We start from the raw sequence: 20,926 nt of genomic DNA, 5'->3' as shown, positions 1-20,926 counted from the left end.
TTTGTTTACTATTCATTTATCGAAGTTTCCCTTCAGTGTAAAAGGCTATTTTACTGTAGCAACGACATAAAAATACACATTATAAACTAATTAAATAACATATATAAATANCGCTTGGAAGATTAATAAAAATTAAACTTTAAAAAATTTTAATGGAATTTTTCACATTTATTAAAAATATCTAAACAATTTCATTTATTTTTTTCCCCAGAACTTTAATTTAAAACTTATTGAAAGTATAACTGTAAAAGTATTCTAAGGAGAAGTTTAATTAAATTCCTTAAGATAAAATCTTAGTAAATTTACAGGGGAAAAAAATATGTCTAGCATCTAAAAGCTCGTTTTTTTAACATCAGAAGTTCCATTAATTAAATAAAAATTCATTATTTTTGCATAAAATTTGAATTATTATTTTGTTTTCTATACGGGAATGGCAAAAGTTTAGAAATTTTATTGAAATGTTTCCAAAAGATAAGGGTTAAAGAGAGACTTTTCCTTCAAAAAAAGACAAATCTGGAATGTTGGAATGCTCCAAAACGTTCAAGAAATCAACCCCAAATCGTGACAAATGATGTGATATTTTTCAAATCATCTCTCGTCTTCTCTTCACAGCGGATGATCAACGAAAATCTCTACAAAGTAACAACTTTTTATAAGAAAATTCTCTCAAAAAAAGTGTTAAAAAAGTCTTTATCAAATTCGATTACATTCCAGATACGACAAGTGATTTCCCTCTATCTCCCCACCCCTTCAACTTTTAACTATCAAAATTTAACAGTATCAACGACCCTAATATACAAACCATTGTGAAAAATTTTATACATTTTCAACAAATGGTATAAGAGTTATTAAGCTTTAAAAACAGGGTGAATAAAATTGCATCTCCATCACATACTAGCATCCATACACACATAAAATAACCGAATCTTTTGCATTTTTTAAAGCACTGTCATCACTTTCTACACTATTCTGAGTTAAAAGTTGAAGTGTAGATCGATTTTTATTTATAATACTTCCGAAATGATTGATTTCCATTATACTATAGATGTTATCTTCCAGTTATATTTTTGATCCTAGTCACTTCTATTTTCAGAAACTGCTGATTGATGATTTTATTTTCTAAAATTCAAACATTTTTTTTTTTTGCTTACCTTTCAGAATTCTTCATTGGAGTAAAACTGTTGGAAATTCTTCTGTGTTAAAATATAACGTTACCCAAGTGATTTATAAGTTGTATGTTGTATATTTGCCAGAACGGGTGGTCAAAATAACTTAAATTCGTTCTTCCTTATTCAGTAAAAGAATGAAAAATGAACAATAAAACTGCTATGGTTCCAGACTTGTCAGACAACTCGTATACAGCGAACCACTCGATATAGTGAAACTCAATATGACTGTTATATCGAGAATATAACAGTCATACGAGTAGAGGAGAAGGTGGTATTATGGAACACTGCGGGTATTATGGAACCACCTCATTTCGAACTGATAATAAAGGCGAACTGTAGCGGAATGTGGCTGAACTGAACTAGGCAGACATCCATAGCAAGGGGAAAACCCGTTTTACTTCAGTTAAACGGTTGTCCGTATTTAATCAGCAAATTTGTTTTTTTCAAAATTCGCAAGTTTTGAATGCTAAGTGAATTTAATTATTTTTAAAATATAAATCGTGTAGTTGTAGGTTCACTGGTGCATGTATTCCGTTCCAGAGACTTAGGGGTACATATTAATCTGTGTGATGTTCACGTTTTTTAAATTTTGGTCTTGACAGACATAAGTTAATTCGAGATGGCGATGCGTGAAATACGGACCCCATTGGTGCTTTTACAGTAATATGGAACTCAACTCCTCCGAACTTTCTATTTGCAAGCAGACATTCCTCCAGAGCAATTTGTGAAAAAGACACTAGGTAGAAAGCCAATTCTTCCTGAGAATATCGAAAAAGAGCTGCTGGAATATATATTGTTGATGGAGGTCATATTTTTCTATTATAAAAGCATTTTTGCGATAAAATACATTGGAGTAAATAATTTTGTAATTATTTAACATTTTTTGTCCTTTCCTATTTGTTTTTGGCTACATTAAAGCATTTTTTTGAAAATATACAGTAAGGTTCCATATTACCACCCGATTTTCTCTAAGCCTACTTTCGGACTTTTTGTACAAAAGCCTTCAAAAACCATACTTATAATTACACTAGCGAAAAATCCAATTAGGAACATTTAGATTATTAGTTACCAGTACTTTTCGCACAAAAAATGTGAATGTAGTTATGATACCTTGTTTACAATTCACTAAAATGTAATTGGGGTTCCATAATACCACCTTCTCCTCTATTTTCCAGTGTCGTAGGGAGCACGTTTACGTTTTGAACGTGAAAGAATAGTAAATTATAAAATAATCTTGAATTTTATTGTAATTTTATACATAATCTATATAAAGATCTCGCATCCTTTTACTCGATACACCAGTTTTAATGCAGGCAGACTTTTATTATATTAAGGAAATTTTTAGTTATAGAATTTCCTTTTTTTTATCTTGATAAAATGGAGATGATGTATGAAAATGCGAACATTTTACCATTATTTCACCAACAAAGACTAATGGAAATTAAGTGCAAGTCTTTTTATTACATTATTGAAACTCGAAAGATGTAATTAATATGCGGAAAATTATCGTCTACATTATTAAATCAGCGAGATAACGAAGTTTAAAAATGTTTTCAGGCATTTATCAAGTTACATTTTTACCGTGATGCGTGAAAAAACACGAAGAATTTTTTTATTCTATATTTAATAAAATTCTGAAAAATTAAATTCGTTTTTATAAATATTTTCTCACCTATAATACGACGTAAATAGTTTTATCAACGGCCGTAATAACTGGGCTGCAATTTGAAAAAAATTGTAGACTTATAAATCCCCATTATCGTCCGTCCGTCTGTCCGTCTATCTTTCCTTAATCTCGAGAATAAAGTTAGATAGATTACTCTTACAGAGGCCTAGAAACGATTACTTAAGAAGGCCAATTAAATATTTAATACTGTAATATTTAGTTTTTTATACATCCTATATAGTTTATTATTGTAATGTACTATCTTTTCCATTGTCTTCCATCTTCGATGACACTAAAGAGGACTTTTCTCTTCAAGCATTCTAGTGGTTTTTTTTCTATTTTTTTGTGAGGAACCAGACTTGTGAAGGTTAGAGTCGAGGTGAGTTATATAAAACGACTCTTTCGACAATGCAAAATAAGAATTGTTAAAATGAATAAATAAGCTTCATTTCCATCTGTTCCTAGTGATAAATAAAAGGAAGTACTTCATCTGTTTACAAGATCTTCTCTCATTATTAATTATTATTTTTATTTCTTAAAATAGTCATAAATTGTAAATTATTTGTTATTACTTTTCTATATTTTCTGAACCGAATTTCATTAATTTTATATACTTTAACCGGTTTATTTTCTGGAAATAACAATTGTTTACACCGAAACAAATGTGTAGTTTGATTTTCCCACAGGATATACAAAAAAATATGGAAATTCTTATGATTCTAAGCGGAATTGTTCGGTAACAAACGTCGATTGTGATAACTTCCCTTTGGAATTATTGACATTCTCATTATGTTGTAAGTATTTTTCCTTTCTCTTCTTCATCTTCTTTCTACAACAGATGATTCTAATCTCTCCTGCAAACACAGCAATTTCGTATTACATTAATTTGATTATAAGATTGTTTTTCCTTTATCAATATAATTTGTGTAGGACATTATACTTGATATTCATTATGCTCTTTATCTTAAAGTACTTTAATGTTAAAACTGTCTTCTAAGGGTGAAAAATTATTATTTTATAAGGAAATTAAAATTATCGTAATTTCAAATGAAGATATCGAGAAGACAAGTTACGGTAGGCAATAAATACAGCGCGGCCCGAAATTCAGTTAAATAAGCAGTCAAGCAACCAATCTTTATTGTTCTAAAACACTAGCCAAAAGAACCACGTGGACTATGCCCCATAAATTACAGTAATTTTTCAACCATTGTAGACCTACATATTTACTTCGTGTGTTGTGAAAGTAGAACAAAGAGGTACGTTGTTCTAAGGGGTGCCACAACACTAATTATCTTCATAGTTTTTAATGTAATCTGCATATTTTTACATAGAAAATGACGATCTTGAAATGATTTTTATGAAATTCTGTGAGAGGATTTAATGTTTCTTCCAGAGGTAAGATGAGGAATAGTCCAATATTTAATTTTTAAATTTATGAATGAAGGAACGAGAAGTATACACAGCATTGTGGATGATAAGCACGTGAGAGACGGACATAGTAAACATGTGGAAACAGCAATTGGATAAAAATTCGAAGGAAAACGTGATTGTTAGCTGAAGAAACAAAAGAAAATCGTGTAGAAAGGAGAATTGGGAAGAGAAGTAAAGACAGTACTGGAATAGAATTGTATAGAGAATGGCACTGCAAGAATAAAGTAGAATTGTTTTGCTTTCTGCAAATCCTAAGCTTGGGAAATTTCTTGGCGTGTTTATCTGTCTATACACGACGAAAAGTCAGTTTAATGTTAATTAAATCACTAATTACATTCATCAATTTCGTAGGAAATTATTTTAATTAATAGTAAAACACTTGTTACATTTTATATGGTAAACTACTCAAACTTTACATTCAAATATTGCAGTTTTATTACAAAAGGATGTGAATAGAAACACATAAAAATTCAAGAATGAAGCATGTTGCCTGACAGAAAGAAAGATAAAAAAAAACAGTAGGAATTTTTTCTTGAATCTCAAAGTATTCTGAGTAGTTTTTATCCCCTTTGGACAGATGTTCGACTCTGCCCGATTTGAAATTGCATTTTTGGGGTTGAAGATAAAGAATGTTTCCAATTCAGATAAATACACAAGAAAACAATGGTTATGGTAAAGAGATAAAATTTAAATAAAAGTAAAATAGTAATGTTTACACAATACCGAAACAAGAAAGGACGAGTAAAGAAAGTCGTTTAGAATACACAGGAAAAAGGGAAAAAAAGAATGAATAAGAAGAATAAGTAGCCCATCTGTCGCTGAATTTAATTGTAAAGTGAGCGACGAATTAAAGAAAAATAATCAAATTAATTGTTCTAACTTCACAAGTTGTTAAAGTGAATGAAAAAAAAATATGGCAATCACTTAAAAATCTTTTTAATTTTCTCTTTATTTAAAGATTTAGAAATTGGCATAATGCTTGAATTTTTGGGTAAAGATGATTATTAAAAAATTATAAATGTTAATAAGGGGGGAAAAGTCTTCATTAAATCCGACCCCTTTCGGAGCGATTTCCCTCTATCTCCTCACCCCTTCGACCTTTAACCACCAAAATTTAATAGTGTTAACGGTCTTAATATACGAACCAACCTGCCAAATTTCAGAAATTTTCGACAAAACTTATAGGAGTTATTAAGCTTCAAATTGGATCAATATAATCGTACCCCGCAAACACCCATATACACAGATAAAATCCCCCAACTTTTTGCATTAGTCGACGTTTCAAGGGGTTTCATGAATTCAAAAATGTAATTTAGTAACAGATATTTATTAAAGGAACGTATACGCGAATATTTATATATTGAGATTGTAATTCTTGTCAGTGGGTTCTGTTATAAACGTGCTTATTGAAAGCAAGAGACAATAGGAATGTTTCTACCAATTTAATGAGAGAGTAAATTAGTTATATTTATTATAGAATAAAAAACTTTTCTTATTCTTATTTTAATAAAAATAAAAATCGATATGAAACTCCGTTAATTAAACAATAAAAATCTTATTATCTTAATTGTATTATAAGAGACTTAACGAAGTTTAAAGGGGAGGAGAAAAATAAAGGAAACTTTTAACTTTGCAATTAGCGGAGGATGAAGTAAGAATTTTAATTAAATTCTATTTACATGTAAGTAATTTAGTTTTTTCTTTTTTTGAATATTTATTTGATAAATTAATTTCCTATTCTCGTGTCTGAGATTATTGTTTTCGAGAAGAATAAGAAAATAATAATTTTCTTAAGTTTAATCCTATTGGAACGATAGGATAAGTAGTTTCTATATTCAGTTAGATCTTCTCTCAAAGAATTTAAAATTAGTGGTGGTGGATCATCTATCCATTGTGAATTCTTTAAGCTGATTATGGAAGAAGATGGTTGTTATTTAAATAGATAAAGTGTTTAATCGATTGTTTACAATGCAAATAATGAAATAACTCGGGTCTCTTCTCGGTTCGTGGGTTGATGGTAGAGTTGTGCCACTTTTTGATTTTTCGAAAATAAGGATGGCAATGTGGGCTCGAGGTCTTAATTGGGGGAACTCCCCAGTTTAATTCCCACAGGAGAAAAGTTTTCGAAGAAATTCTTGCAACTCCTCCCACAGAAATTCGTCTCATAAGCTTCTTTATGATATACTTGAGAGACACTAGGTTTATCCTGCCATTTTGCTGTTATGAAGGGCATTCTATCACTAAATAAGAGTAGAAGGACACTGCAACTGAAGTAAGTGTTGCAAACAGTTTCTATTTATTAAAGTTGTACAGTTTCTGTAACCAGTTGTGGATCATAATCTCTTCCTTTCGTAGGTGTTCCTCCTCCAAGAGACATGGTACATCAGTCCGAGTGTCTAAATGGATGTCTCTTTATAATTGTTACTATCAGCCTTTACTTTTCCTGTGATTAAGAAAAACAAAGACTGACAAGAACACTTGTAATAGAAACAGTAGGAAGTCTATACAGAAATTTATAATTTTTAATAATGCAATACATTAGATACCATTCTGAAAAAAAATGTAAGAAGTTTGTTTTCAAACTAAAACTAGTGTTTAAATATACATTTTAAAATTAATTCGATTGTTTCGAATTCATTCCTAACGTAAAAGAAGCTTACTTTCAAGCCGATTAGTCAGGATTTAAGTGTCTTTTGTTTTTCTCCCCTTCTTTCTACTTTAACACATACGAATGAATTTAAACAGTAAACGTAACTGACAGACACATTCTTTTTGTTGAGAATGTAGGAGGCAACTCAGATATGTATAAAAAACCTTTAACCATTAAAATTTAATAGTATAAATGCCCATAATACAAAAACCTCATGGCAAAATTTCAGAAATTTTCGACAAAAGACACAGGAGTTTTTAAATTGTGTGAACAAAACTCTACCAAATCCCACACGCACTAACATCAACACAAAGAGAAAAACCCTAATTTTTCTTCTTATTTCTTGACATTTGGAGGTCCTCCGAATCCAAATATGTAAAATCTTGAGGATGATTTTTTGAGAGATTTTCATACTTTCCCTCTGTTATATACTGTATAAAAGCTGGATACAATAATACAATACTAATCTGGATGACTTGTATGTTCTTTTCTACAGAATGTAATATAAAAAAAAAAAAAAAACATCATAAAAAGAACAAATAGAGAAGAAAGAAAAAAGAATTTAAGTTAAAATTATCTCGTGTAATAAAGTTTGCTGAATTTTATAAAAGAAATATAATTGTTTCTTTGTTTTTTTTTTAATATAAAGTTTTCTACAGAGAATTTCATCAACTGGAAGTATTTATTTCGATATATAAAAGGAACTTCCTTCTTCTGTTAATAACAGTCTCACATTTCAGGTAATACTCATTTTTCTTTTTCTTTCCTTCTTTCTAGATAATTGCAATCTCTTCATATTGTCTGATGGAAGGTTGAATTTTAGGTTATGTTTCTGGGGGGACGATTTTCTTCACCCTCTTCGAAGCTTAATAACTCCTGTGCTTTTAGTCGAAATTTTCTGAAATTTTGCAGGGAGGTTTGTTTATTAGAGAGATTGACGCTATTAAATTTTCGTAATTATAGGTCGAGGAGTTAGGAAGATAGAAAAGATCACGTGTGGTATCTCGAATGGGGTCGGGCTTAATGAAAATTTTACTAGTTGTTAGCGTTTATAATTCTTATAAAACTCGTCTTTACTATCAAAATTAAGGTATTGTCGTTTTATAATAAATAATAACATAAAAAGTTTTTAAATACGATATCTCGTAACAGATGGCGCCACACACAATATTAACTTTTATGCCGGGAAAGTTACGCAACTCGTTGCTGGTCTTTTTGATGTTGAACTCAAATGTCTTGAAATGTTTAATGTTCTAGCAACAACATTTTTATTTATAAATGTTAGATTTTTCTCCTTTCCTTTATAAAAATTTTATTGCTAAAGTCTTCTTGTTTTATACACAAACATCTAACAATAGAAAAGAGCGTAACCTTACAAAATAACTCAACATTTAAAGAATTTATTACACTTTAAAGTATAAATCTCGAGTGTAAATTTTATTTTCGGTGGCGACAAATTCTACTTTAGAAGTTTTCTAAAGTAGAATTAACATCAAATTGTTAGGAATTTAAAGTCTAGAAATGTTTCTGACGTTCTATAAATTTTTTAGTATCTTTTATAATTAATTTTTAGATAGTTTTCTAACTTTTACTAGTTTGGATTTATCCGTAAATAAATAATTGAGCTGCAATTTGAAAAATTGTACACCTATAAATTCCTATCGTCATCCCTTCGTCTGTCTTTCCTTATTCTCGAGAAGGGTGTTAAATAGATAAAAGTTGAGACTAGATATGAAAAGTATAGTGTAGGAGGCCCCGATTAACTATATACGTGATTCCAATTCAAATATTTCCCCTAAAACGGAGTTACGTAGATGACTGGCACTACTCTGTTGTTATCAGGAAAAGTATGATTTACAGGGGTAAATCACTACTAATTTGAGGTGGAGAGCATATAATAGATTAAATAATTAATGCTCTCCAGATTTGTTGTTGGTATCGATCCTCTTCCTATCCAAGTCCTGTTGTAGTGTGGCGTTGTTCTCTACAACATAAAGATTTGTGAATATCTATTGTTGATTTTACAGGGATTATAAGTTAATTCCAATCTATAAATCAGTGAAAACAACTTCAATCAGATATTAAGAAAAATTGGAAAGTAAGATAAGAAAATAGGGAGAGAGTGGAGCGAGAAAATAAACACGTGATCATCATTGATCCTTGTGTTAAACGAATGTATCTTCGGATGCAGATAAAGTGGCATGTAAATCCTACAGCTTTAATGGAACAGATTCAGATTTATTGAAGTATTTCAACTTAACTTTAATCCTAAACAATTATTTATTGTGACATCGTTACAATGCATTTATTTAGTAGTGTCTTGTTCCTGTACACCATACTTTTCCTGTTAGCAATAGATTCGTACCGGTCATCAATCTAACTCCTTTCAGGGGAATATTTGAATTGATATAATGTGACTTTAGGTGTGGACCGGTAGTTCGTATATAGTTAGTAGGTTCCTCTTCTCCCTAAGGTTTCCATATCTGGTACCTAATTTTATCTTTACACTGTTCTCGAGGTTAAGGAAAGACAGACAGACTGATGGACGAGAATGCACATGAATAACTGATATATTTTGTAAAAATTATGTATTAGTTCTTACATTCAGGAAGACACTGGACACAAGTCTCTGTCTTTTGTGCTTAAATTATATTTTGTTTTTTAAATTTTTGAATATTTACTTACTTTTTTACACTAAAATTTTCTCTTGAATTAACATTTTTCTATTGTTTTTCTTTAATTTCATTTCTTATTAAGATATCAACATTAATTTTTCTGTTTCCATTTAAAAGAGCTGTCATTTTCCTTTATCTTTAACATTAATAGCCGCAACTTTAATTATTTTCACTATTCTCTCGAGTTTCTGTTAATCATGAACATAAGGAAACGACATAAATTAATACAATAGATTAACATTTCTTATGTAATCTACACATATATATATATATAGGGGAGACCGGGGCAAGATCGGCATGTTAAGCTTTACTTACATTTTGTGTAATAAATACTGCTGTAAACTGAAAAAAAAGCTTTGCATATTGTCTATTGGAATGTTACCTTACTATAGAACTGATTAAAATCAGTTTGGAAATAAAAATAATTAAAATAATTACAACTTTACAAGAAGAGAGAAATTGACGAAGTTGCCCCGGGTATAGGGGCAAGATCGGCAACTTCTCTCTTTTTGTAAAGTTGTAATTATTTTAATTATTTTTATTAAAGTTGCCCCTGGTATAGGGGCAACAGTAATGGGGCAAGATAGGCACGTATATAAAATTATGTTATTAACAATGTATAAGTTGGAATTCACTATTAAAACAAAGAAATACAAATCCAACACCCATTTAATATTATTACAACGAAATGCAAGTTCAAAGACATATATACATGAATAACAAATGCAAACATGTTTTCATTTATCATCTGTTTGATTTTTATCCTTTGCTTCTAATGTGGCTTTATGTTGCCGATCTTACCCCGCTAGTCATGATTTCGAAACATTAAGTACAACCCTGAGAACAGAATGCCAAGCCACGATCTGGCCACGTGAATAAGTTGAAGTTACATCCTTCTAACAGGAAAAGTAACTTTCGTTATCATGGAATTATAACAAAACCTGCCAATTCAATATAAATGGAAAAAAAATATTATATGGAATTGAACGAAAATGAAAATTTGCTTGATAATTCAACTACGCTTGTTGGAGAACAATAAAAACACTACACTCAACAAGCCACCAATAAAACTCAACTGCCTAACCTATAACCAAAGTCTCCTTTTAATTTGTTTTTAAAAAAAAGCGCTTGACAAACTTGCCCCGCATGCCGAAGTTGCCCCGGTCTCCCCTATATATAAGTCAAAATATGTATGCGTGTTTGTATGTTTGTTACGCAAAGGCTTCTATACCGTTTATCGTATCCTCACCAAATTTAGTATAAACATTCTTCGATACCCTAGGAAAACATTACGGGGGTTCCTCGCACCATCAACCATCCCTAAATCATACCCCTATTAGCTTATATAATGTACTGAATGTTCGTTGCGTAATAGGTTCTACACCATTCATCAAATACGCACTAGATTTGGCAGGAACGTTCACTGACACCCTATAAAAAATACTGTGGGGTTTCCACCCCAATCATCTGAATTCCAACCCTCTTAACTTTAGCTCCAGCAATCCTTTTATGCTTTGCAGTTTCGTTTTTTTTTTCGTAAATACTAGGGTCAATAAACACTGTACATTTTAGTTCCCAGTACCAACATAACCTCACTAATCTCTGCACAAATCTTTTTAAATAAAACATCATAACAGATCGCGCAACACGCAACTTTAATTTCTGCCCGGAAAGTCATGCAACTCGTTTCTGGAATTTCAATTAGCTAAGATAATTAGATACATTTAACAGTATAAAAATATATCATTTATATAGATTCCTGCTTAAATTTAACAGCTACCAACTTGGCTAAATGAGAGGAAAGTCTTTCTGTAACGTTTTACTCGAATGAAGTAGAGCCGGTGACATCATACAACGTTCACAAAACACCAAGAAAGGACATTAGTGTAAACATACATTTATATAACGCTGTTATCTCGGTATAACGTTGTATTTCCGGAATGATATCTCTGGCAGGATACCAGCTGTGACTACGAACATTCGATCGATAAATGACACGGTTTTGGTTCCTTCTGCCAACAAAATTTGGATTTTCTTTTTTATTTTCTCCAGAAACCTCTTTGGTGTATATTTCTCGCGCGTGCAAAGTTTAAAATTAGTTTACTTTTTGGATACATCCAACCAGAAACTATATTTACTGCCAAGAATGCTTTCAAATTTGTTTTAAAATTAAAAGTATATAGCGATCTCATCTATAATTTTTAATCTACGTGTAATACGTGAACTTAAATTACATTAAAAGTTATTTTAAAATTAAGTTTTATTGGATAACAGGATTAATGATACTTGTATTGCTGTTTCTCCATCTCTTTATACTTCATCTTCTATCTTCCATTTCTCCGCATCTTTCCTCATCATCTTTATGATCTTCCTCTTCAGTTTTATGTTATGCAACATCTGTTTAATTCTGTAATTCCTGCGGGCAATGTGTCATCAACTGTTTCCTGTATATATCAAGAATCTTATCTTCTACGTTACGCTAGTTTGCAGCAATCAGCATCGTTCATAATCACGTTAACGAAAATTATATAATTAAATTACACGTTATTTACGTCTGATTTCGTATATAATTTGGAATTAGCATCGTTATTTGAATCGAAGACAAGTGAGCGAAGTCGAACGAGCTTGGTATCGATTAATTCAAAGTTTCTGGTGGTTAGAACAGAGAAATCAAGCAGATGACGAGCTGGTCGGTAATTTTATCCACTTTCTAATCGTTTATCTATATACTAACGAAGATACCTTCCAGAAAGTTTAATTATATTTTGCGGAATTCAAAATATAGACTTTAAATATTCAAATTTGCATAATTTCTATCGATACGAGTGACTTTCTCCGAACGAATTTACATGCCCTTTATCACGAATCTTCTCAACTTTTCGAAATTTACTTGTTTTTCAACTGTAAATATTCTTATTGTAAACATAAAATTTAAACTCGATCCTCTGTCTAATAAGAAGCGACATAATAATCAAAGGCAAATGTACAGAAGGCAATGTAATTGCTATTACTGTTTGTCCAGGATCCGATTCGGTTAATTAGATATGGCTAAAACCAACATTTTCCTCTTTTCTAATGCTAATATCTTTCGATAGATCCACTCTTGTAATTGACTCTACTCTAGAAGTGACTAAGAGCAGCGGCAAGTAATTTCTTCTTGAATATATATGTATATATTTAAATACAGGTAGACTCGAAAATAACTGTGCCTTCTATTTTCGTGTTCTACATATACTTGATAATGTTTAAATTTTGCATAAATATAAAGAATACAAAGTGATTAACCCGAAAAGTGACATAATTATGCAGGAAATACAGTATGTGTTATATCTGTAACCAGCTCTAGGTCCACATGTGACAGAGTGGATTCGTATAACATTGATAATTGAGTCGTGGGTTCGTATTTCACTAATAGACTGGGCACATGAAGTTTTCTATGTTATCAGCGCGTGTCTATCACCTAAATGAGGAGCTGTTTCTTGTACAGAACACTAGTAGTGGGCTCCTGTACGAACAAGGGTTCTCTCCTCAGCAATGGGCTGTAAACGTGCTAATAATTTTCTTAATCTTTATTTATTTAATGCAAAATAAAACAAATTTGTAAGAACTTTACATGTATGTCAAAAATTCCTAAATTACGTCTTTTTTCTTATTATTAAAGGTAAGAAACCGTTCAATATTTATCGCTCGAAAACTTATTGAATATTTTTCTGATCTGGTCCCTGTTGAATTTCTAAATCATTCTCATAAATCAACAATATCAAACGTAATTAATTCTGCGGTTGTTTATGAGTCATTGCTAATGCATTTCTCTAAGGTCCTCATATTAATTTCGTAAGAATCGATGCCATAAATTGGTGACGTTGATGAAGCAAGTTTGACAGGAAGACAACATTTGCTTCATTCAGCAAAAATTGACAGGAAATAAATACTAACAAAAATGAATATTGTTTATCTCCTTTCTTACCTTTAAATGGTAAGCAGTATATTTAATTGGCTGCAATTTTAGACCTAAAAATTTCCTTTCTTAATCTGGAGAACGGGTATATGTAAGCATAGGGTTGGATGCCCTAATTAACTATATATAAAGTTTCAATTTGCATCGGAAGTCACGTTATTTCGATTGAAAAATTCCCCCCTGAAAAGAGATAGATAGATGACCGGCATGATTCAATTGCTAACAGGAAAAGTATGATGTACAGGGGTAAGACTACTAATTTGAGATGGAAAGCATATATTTTAAATTATATATGAAGTATTTTCGAAGTATTATTTAGGTGATTTTTACAAAATATTTTCAGAATATTTCTTTTTTTGTTAGAAAATAACTAATTTCTATCAATTCTTCAATAGATTAATTTTTTCTTCCTGTACAGTTTCTTCAATAAAAATTGATTTTTAAAATGTAATTTTAATATTAAATTTTTTTCCTTCTTCTTTTCAAATATATCGAAATAAAATATTCGTTTAATATTTATCTTGATAATTTGCATATTTGCTGCTTTGGATCGTTTAGCATCATTCTTTTCATTTTCTCTCCTCCTTTGTTTTCTTTTTCTTTAAGACGGAAAGTCGAGAGTTAATTATTTCGAAGGAAATTTTTTTTTGCTCGAGAAGTGTCTTTAATTAAGCAAATGGCGAAGGAAAACATTTGACTACCGTCTTAAACTTCATATTTATTTTTTTTACTGTTTACGAAAGACATAAAAAATTTTAATGGAGATTAAAAGCAATCTACAACAGCGATTTGTGGAAAGGACTTTTATAGTTTATAATTATTTTAAACGATCCAAAAATATGAACAAATTACATACAGTAAAACCTGCATAAACCAGAATCGCGCGGTATCGAATACTTTTTCTTGTTTGGCAGGTTTCTGTTTTGAACAGGTTCCTTTTTAACGTAGAAAATCGCTTTGTTTCGAAGAACTTTTCCCATTTAGGCAGGTTTGCACAGGTTTTACTGTGTTTTAATGGCATAGATCATTTCGAGAATATTCAGTGAAAGTACGGACGAAAGCACTAAAGTAACTACAACCGATATTAGGGGACTAAATTTAAATTGCAAACCAACATCCTTGTACCACTGTTGGTGTAGCTACTAGCGCTGTGGATGATTATTAAATTTTTATATACTGTATTTACATGTGTGTAGGCGTGTTTTCCATATCTAAATCGTTTTACTGTACTTCATTTTTTCATTTATTTATTTAAAAAAATTAAGTGAAACCCAGGCTCTTCGGCACCTCTTAAATTATGTTACTAAAAATATGCGACATTCTAAACCAGTGATTCCCAAAGTGGAAGCTTAAGGAGAGGGATGATAGAGGTGTTAAAAGACAAGGAGAACAAGATTTATTTAGAAACAATATATAAGAAACATATGCAGTAGATTTTTAATTATCACCTTTTTATTTATTGGACTTATTGTCTTTGCTGGAAGTTTACGTATACTTAATCCGGGTCTTCAGCAAGTAAGCTTTCCATATCTGGTCTCGATTTTCATCTATTTAGGTTTCCATATCTGGTCTCGATTTTCATCTATTTAGGTTTCCATATCTGGTCTCGATTTTCATCTATTTAGGCTTCCACATTTGGTCTCGATTTTCATCTATTTAGTCTTCCATATCTGGTCTCGATTTTCATGTATTTAGGCTTCCATATTTGGTCTCGATTTTCATCTATTCAGCTTTTTATATCTGGTATCCATTTTAATCTGTCAAACTCCATTCAGGACATCAATGAAGGACAGGCAGACGTACAGTATAGTAGGAATGTTTAGGTCTACAGTCTACTAACTGACCTTTGAACCTTTCTGTGTGTGCAAAAAATAAATTTAAAAAAAAGGAAAATGTAAGGTTTATTTTCCAAACTCTGACTTTACTTTTTTAAAACATTTAAATTTGAATTCGAAATCCTTTAAAATATTTTGCACTATAAAATTTTCTGTTTCGAGAGTCACTTTTACTTGAAAATAAAACTTTAAAACTATATTTTGAACATTTTTGAGAACGTCCATATAAATATACGAAACTAAATCTATAATTAATATGCATGAAGATAAATGAAGGAAGATATTTTCGGATGAAACGTGAAGAAAAACAGAAATTCTCAAAGGAAATTACTTACATTTTGCCCAGTTCTGACGTCGAAAACAATAGAATAAATTGCATATAAGTCATGAATAATAAACCACAAGATGTTTTTTTAGAATAGAAAGCGAGATAAACACAAAAGAAATGTATTTATAATATAACTCTAAGCTATGTGTTTTCGAATGAGTTCAGTGGGGGTGAAGTTTTGTGACGTCTTCAAAAACCGATGACAAATAAATAAATAAAAATATCAGTCCACATCAGTGACAATCGCATTGTCGACTTTCCTCTTGGCCTCCTCGAGGAGGCCAAGAGGAAAGTCGACAATGCGATTGCTATCCCCAAAGCAGCCTTGATTTACGGGAGAACAATGAAATTATTCCGTATAGCTGCAGGTAATTAATGACGTAACCGAGATAAAGAAGTGAAGGAATCATTATAAACTCAAAAATTAATTTAGCACGCGTATAAACCAACGGAAAGAGATAAAACCAGGAAAAAAAGGAGAGATTTTACGAAAAGGAAAGTTAATTAAAATTTTAATATATTATTTTACGATTCGTTTAATTAAAAGTACCCCCAAAAAAACCAGAAATAAATTAAGTCACAAGTATACTGTACCTACTGTTGCTCGGTTGTCTAAACCGTCTGTTCTTAAAAATGATCTCCATTTTCTTTATGAGAAATGAGCTTTAAAAAAAATAAATAAATAATTTAGAGAGACAAACTCGCCATCGATCCGGCTTACAGTTAAAATAAATTAATTTGCAAGAATTATATTCTTTGAGAAGGATGCTATTTGTTGTTCTGCTTTGCGTCAATGCCAACATCCCAGGGGTCATTAAAGACGAACAGTACTCGGTTACGTCCGGGTAGAAGTCGAAAGTAAAATAAAAACGAGTTGACAAATCGTAAAGATATTGCTATGACGACCTTTTATTTACTCTTCTTACAGAAAACTTTCTACTTTCTCTCCGTTAAATGCTCTCTCGATGATTTTAATGCCTTTTTGGAATGGCACTTTAAAAAGATACAAGCAGTTTTTTTTCCACGTATCTTCTTGCGTTAAAATGAATCAGATAACATTTCTTGGTCTGTTTGTTTGTCGATTCAAATCTTTGTTGATGTTTTCTGGCGGGTGCGTAAGTTATTTTTTGCTTTGGCCTGTTAAATTTCATTGATTTTTAGGACGAGCGATGTAAATTTTCTCCAGTTTATAACCGAAATTTATTAAATTTATAATGATGATCCCTATTGAAATGCATAGGCTTTCCTGTAGTTACATACCTATAAACGTCTATAAGATGTAATATTTTATGACCTATTAATAGGTATTAAACCGATTGAGATTGTTCGAAACCTTACACCTATATTTATAAGAATTTTACATTTTGACACGAGTATAAAATGGCCTTCAAACAGTAACCATTTTTAAATTAATGTCCATTGTTCAGAAGTTTGAAAGAGTCTATACTCATACTCCATTAGCGAGTTATAGATGACCGGCATGACTCTGTTGTCATCAGGAAAAGTATGATTTACAGGCGCAAGATACTACTAATTTGAGATCGAGAGCGTATATTTTAAGTTAAATAAATTAAAAATATGATTAAAAATTGTAGGACGATGTCACAATAAATAATTTCTTGTTTTATTATTAAATTTTAAACTGGTATGACGTAAAGATGGCAAGAGAATGAAGAAAACAGTTTGCACGCCCTTACAATAGGGCGTGCAAACTGTTCGATTTATCCACGTGGTTTTTGCAATTTCTAATTTTTCTGTTTTTATAAAATTTTAAAAAAAATCAATAAAACTATTAAGTGTTAATTTTGCTTCGTTTATAAGAAAAATAAAAGTAGTAAACATAAGTTAGATATCAGTAAATTACTATTGTGAAAGGAAATCGGATGTAACGTGATGCCGAGAGAGTAACTGTTATGAGATCAGATAAGAGAAGAAGGATATAAATCTACAGAAAAGAATGAGAAAGTGCATTTTGCTCCAATTGGATGCTTTTAGTATGTCATTTCTGGAAATTGTAAAGATAGCCAACAACATTAATGCAGCATTAGATCGAGTACATGTACGTTTCCAGATAGAAATGCCTTAAATCATCAAGGTAAATCGTGAGAGATAATGGAAAGCTATATATATGGGTTACTTCTTTATCTTTTTCACAATTTTCTGTAGGATTAACTTCTAAAATCCCCACAGTAAGGAACTTTTGATCATTGTTTTAGTGTTTTCATTACCCGGGTATTTTAATGGGTTCTATCTCACAAGCTTATCGGAAAAGGCCATTAAAAAGTTCTTTTTTTGTTAAATTATATATTAAGCTTCTTATATATTTAAGAAATAACTACAATTTAGCCGTATATTGTAATAAGATGATCAATTTCATAGCCTATATTTGTCTGTCTGTCTTGTGAGAACGGAGTTATATAAAATATTAAAGTAACAATTGGATTGAGGGTATAAAAGTTCTTGTAACTATATACTTAATTGTAATTAAAATATTTGTTTTATTATTATTTTCTTTTTACTTAAGAATCTTGTTAATTTTTATCATCATTTTTAATTTTGAATCTGGTAATGGTATCGATGGTTAACTTTAACATGAAAATTAAGAAAATACATTTAATGAGAATGTTCCAATGAAATATTTTATTCAAATAAAAAATAAATAAATACAATTTAAAGTAAAAATTTCATTATTTTAAAATAATCTTTACCTGCAGAAATTTTTTTTTATCATCGCGCATTGGATCAAAGTTTCCTCTTGAATGAGAAATCTTTGATGAGATTAAACTGTAAATTTGCATTTGAATACGAAAGATAAAGCCCAGTTAACACCGAAAGGATTTAAATATGATAATTAACGTACAATAATCTGTCAGAAAGTTTCATAAATTTTAAAAATTCAAAAATTCTAGTTTATTGTAATTACTTCAATCCTTTCAATAATGGAAGGATTGAAGTAATGCATTGTTCATTTGTTGAAATAACTACATCTTTCTTTAATTGTTATGAGTTTGAATGTTTCCTCGACTGTCTGTGCTTGTAAGGAATATCTCAATAGTAATTTACTGATAAATAGAAGATAATTCTGCCAGTATATCTGGTACGTTTCTCTCTATTTTATCTATTCTGTTTTGTAAATGTAAACAGAGAAATGGTAATTCTGTTGCATTGTATTTTTGAGCTTATACATTTCCATTGTCTGTCTATTGTTAATATCGAGAACGGAGTTAGATAAATAAAACTTGAGACTCAATATGGAAAGCTTAGAGGTCAGAGACACCGATTAACCATGTACGAAGTTCCGGTTTGGTCCGGAAATCACGTCATTTGTTTAAGTTAGAAGATGATTAAAAATTGCAGCCCGACATTGTGACGATGTTACAATAACCAATTGTTAATTCATTTTGAATTCTTTCTGTCCTGTGGGTTAACAGGACTGTTTTCCATACCCATTTTCGGGCTTGGTCACAATTCCACAATAGGAATGGTTTTGACATATTTGGGAAGGACACTTCCAAAAAATTTCCAGTGTCTTTGTCTATTTCCTTCCATTTCATAACAATGCTACTAGTCATGTTTCATAGACTATTTTTATGTTTATTCAGGCTTTATTTCAATGTACAGTGTTGTATGAACGCGCTTCGTATTATTTGCTTGCCTGTCTTCCTGAAGGATGATGAAACATTCATTGTCTTTAGACAATGGTTACACAGTCTAACTATAGAAAATTTACAGAAAGATTATATACGAATAAATATTAAATGACGAATTTTATTTTTTAATTCCAGAAGTGATCAGTTATCTCGATTATTATAACAGAACATGAATTAAAGGACAAGGAAAAGATATCGGAAGTGTAACTGTCAAAAACAGGACGACCACAGTTCGAAACAGGTATTGTAATTTCTAATTCAAATTAAGTAATATTAATTTTATGTTATAATGCAAAAATTGACATGAAATTACTTCAAAAATAAATCGAACAATGAAAAATATGATTAAAAATTAACTCATTGTATGAAGTAACTAACTGAAAAAACATAGTTGAAAATTACTCAGTCCAACTGAAGAACTTCCTTTGTAGATTAATAGAAATTACTACTTGGTTGGATGTGCATATTTATAATTTGCAAATTACTAATTCATGATCTACAGAATTCAAATACGTCAACATTTCAGGCAGCGAAGTATAGCGTGCTATTTCTTGCTCTATTGTATTGACGTTATTGATTTGGTGCTGAGGCCTGCGTGTTCTAGATGGCAAAAGTCAATTAATACGCTAAATTACTTTTATTCGAATGCTTTAGTATATCTAAGCTTTAAAAACCCAGTTCAAAATTAATTTAGTAGAGTAATATAGGTGAGATATTTAACAACACACGCTTAATATGAATGACGTTAGGTTTTGGGATGCAATTTTCAAAGTGCTAACTTATACATTCTCACTGGTCTGTCTGTCTGTCTGTCTGTCCTCCGTTCATCTAAAAAAATATTAGATATCAATAGATGAAAAGCCAGGGCTTGATATACGTATAAAAATTACATTGGTTCAGAAACGTGTCCATGAAAGGTGCTAAAAGAATCTACTTTTCCCATCCTAATGTCTATAGACAAGGTGTAAAACAGCTCTAGCAAGAGAACTGCTGAATTCAGTAGTTGTAGATCTTGGTCATTGAAAAATTTTAACTGCTATACAAAAGATTGATGAAATAATATTGCTGATATATCGTAAACAATATAATTAATACGGTATACCCTTCATTATTCTTTAATATAAGAGAAATCAAAGTCATCTGTTAAATATAAATTTATCAGATTTATGAAATCAACCGCCATTTTGACGTTTGTAAAATCGCAGAAAAGGTGGCCCAAAAGTAAGTTAACCGTGTTTTGTTTTCGGTGTTAATTAAGTATATTTGTGAATACAAATCGTAGTAAACTGAATTTGTTAGATCTATAATCTAAATCGAATAAGAGTCATCCTCATTATCAGCAATTTTGACAACTTTTGTAAGCAAGATAGTACTTGAATAAGATAAATATTTAAGCTTTATACTGGTTAACTGACTTTTACGCCACCCTCTAATTTCGAAATGTTTCATAATTTACATACATTCTGCAACGTTTTTGTCGAGTTTCTATCAGAAAACGTTTGGCTGCAATTTGAAAAAAATAGTGGACTTATAAATTCCCATTGTCGTCTGTTTGTCTGTCTGT

General features: G+C 30.7%; 1 long non-coding RNA gene across 1 annotated transcript in view; it reads left to right on the top strand.

Moving 5' to 3' along the window:
• The window catches only part of LOC111617869, a 121,789-nt gene that overhangs the window by 15,482 nt on the left and 85,381 nt on the right, over positions 1 to 20,926 (top strand). The window contains exon 2 of the long non-coding RNA XR_002755501.1: positions 19,498 to 19,603. This is a non-coding gene — a long non-coding RNA (uncharacterized LOC111617869). The remainder of the gene's footprint in view (positions 1 to 19,497; positions 19,604 to 20,926) is intronic.

Source organism: Centruroides sculpturatus, unplaced genomic scaffold (genome assembly GCF_000671375.1).
Source record: "Centruroides sculpturatus isolate CEXI.00-Female unplaced genomic scaffold, Cexi_2.0 scaffold173, whole genome shotgun sequence".
Taxonomy (NCBI): Eukaryota; Metazoa; Arthropoda; class Arachnida; order Scorpiones; family Buthidae; genus Centruroides; species Centruroides sculpturatus.
This window is presented reverse-complemented; position numbering and strand designations above follow the sequence as displayed.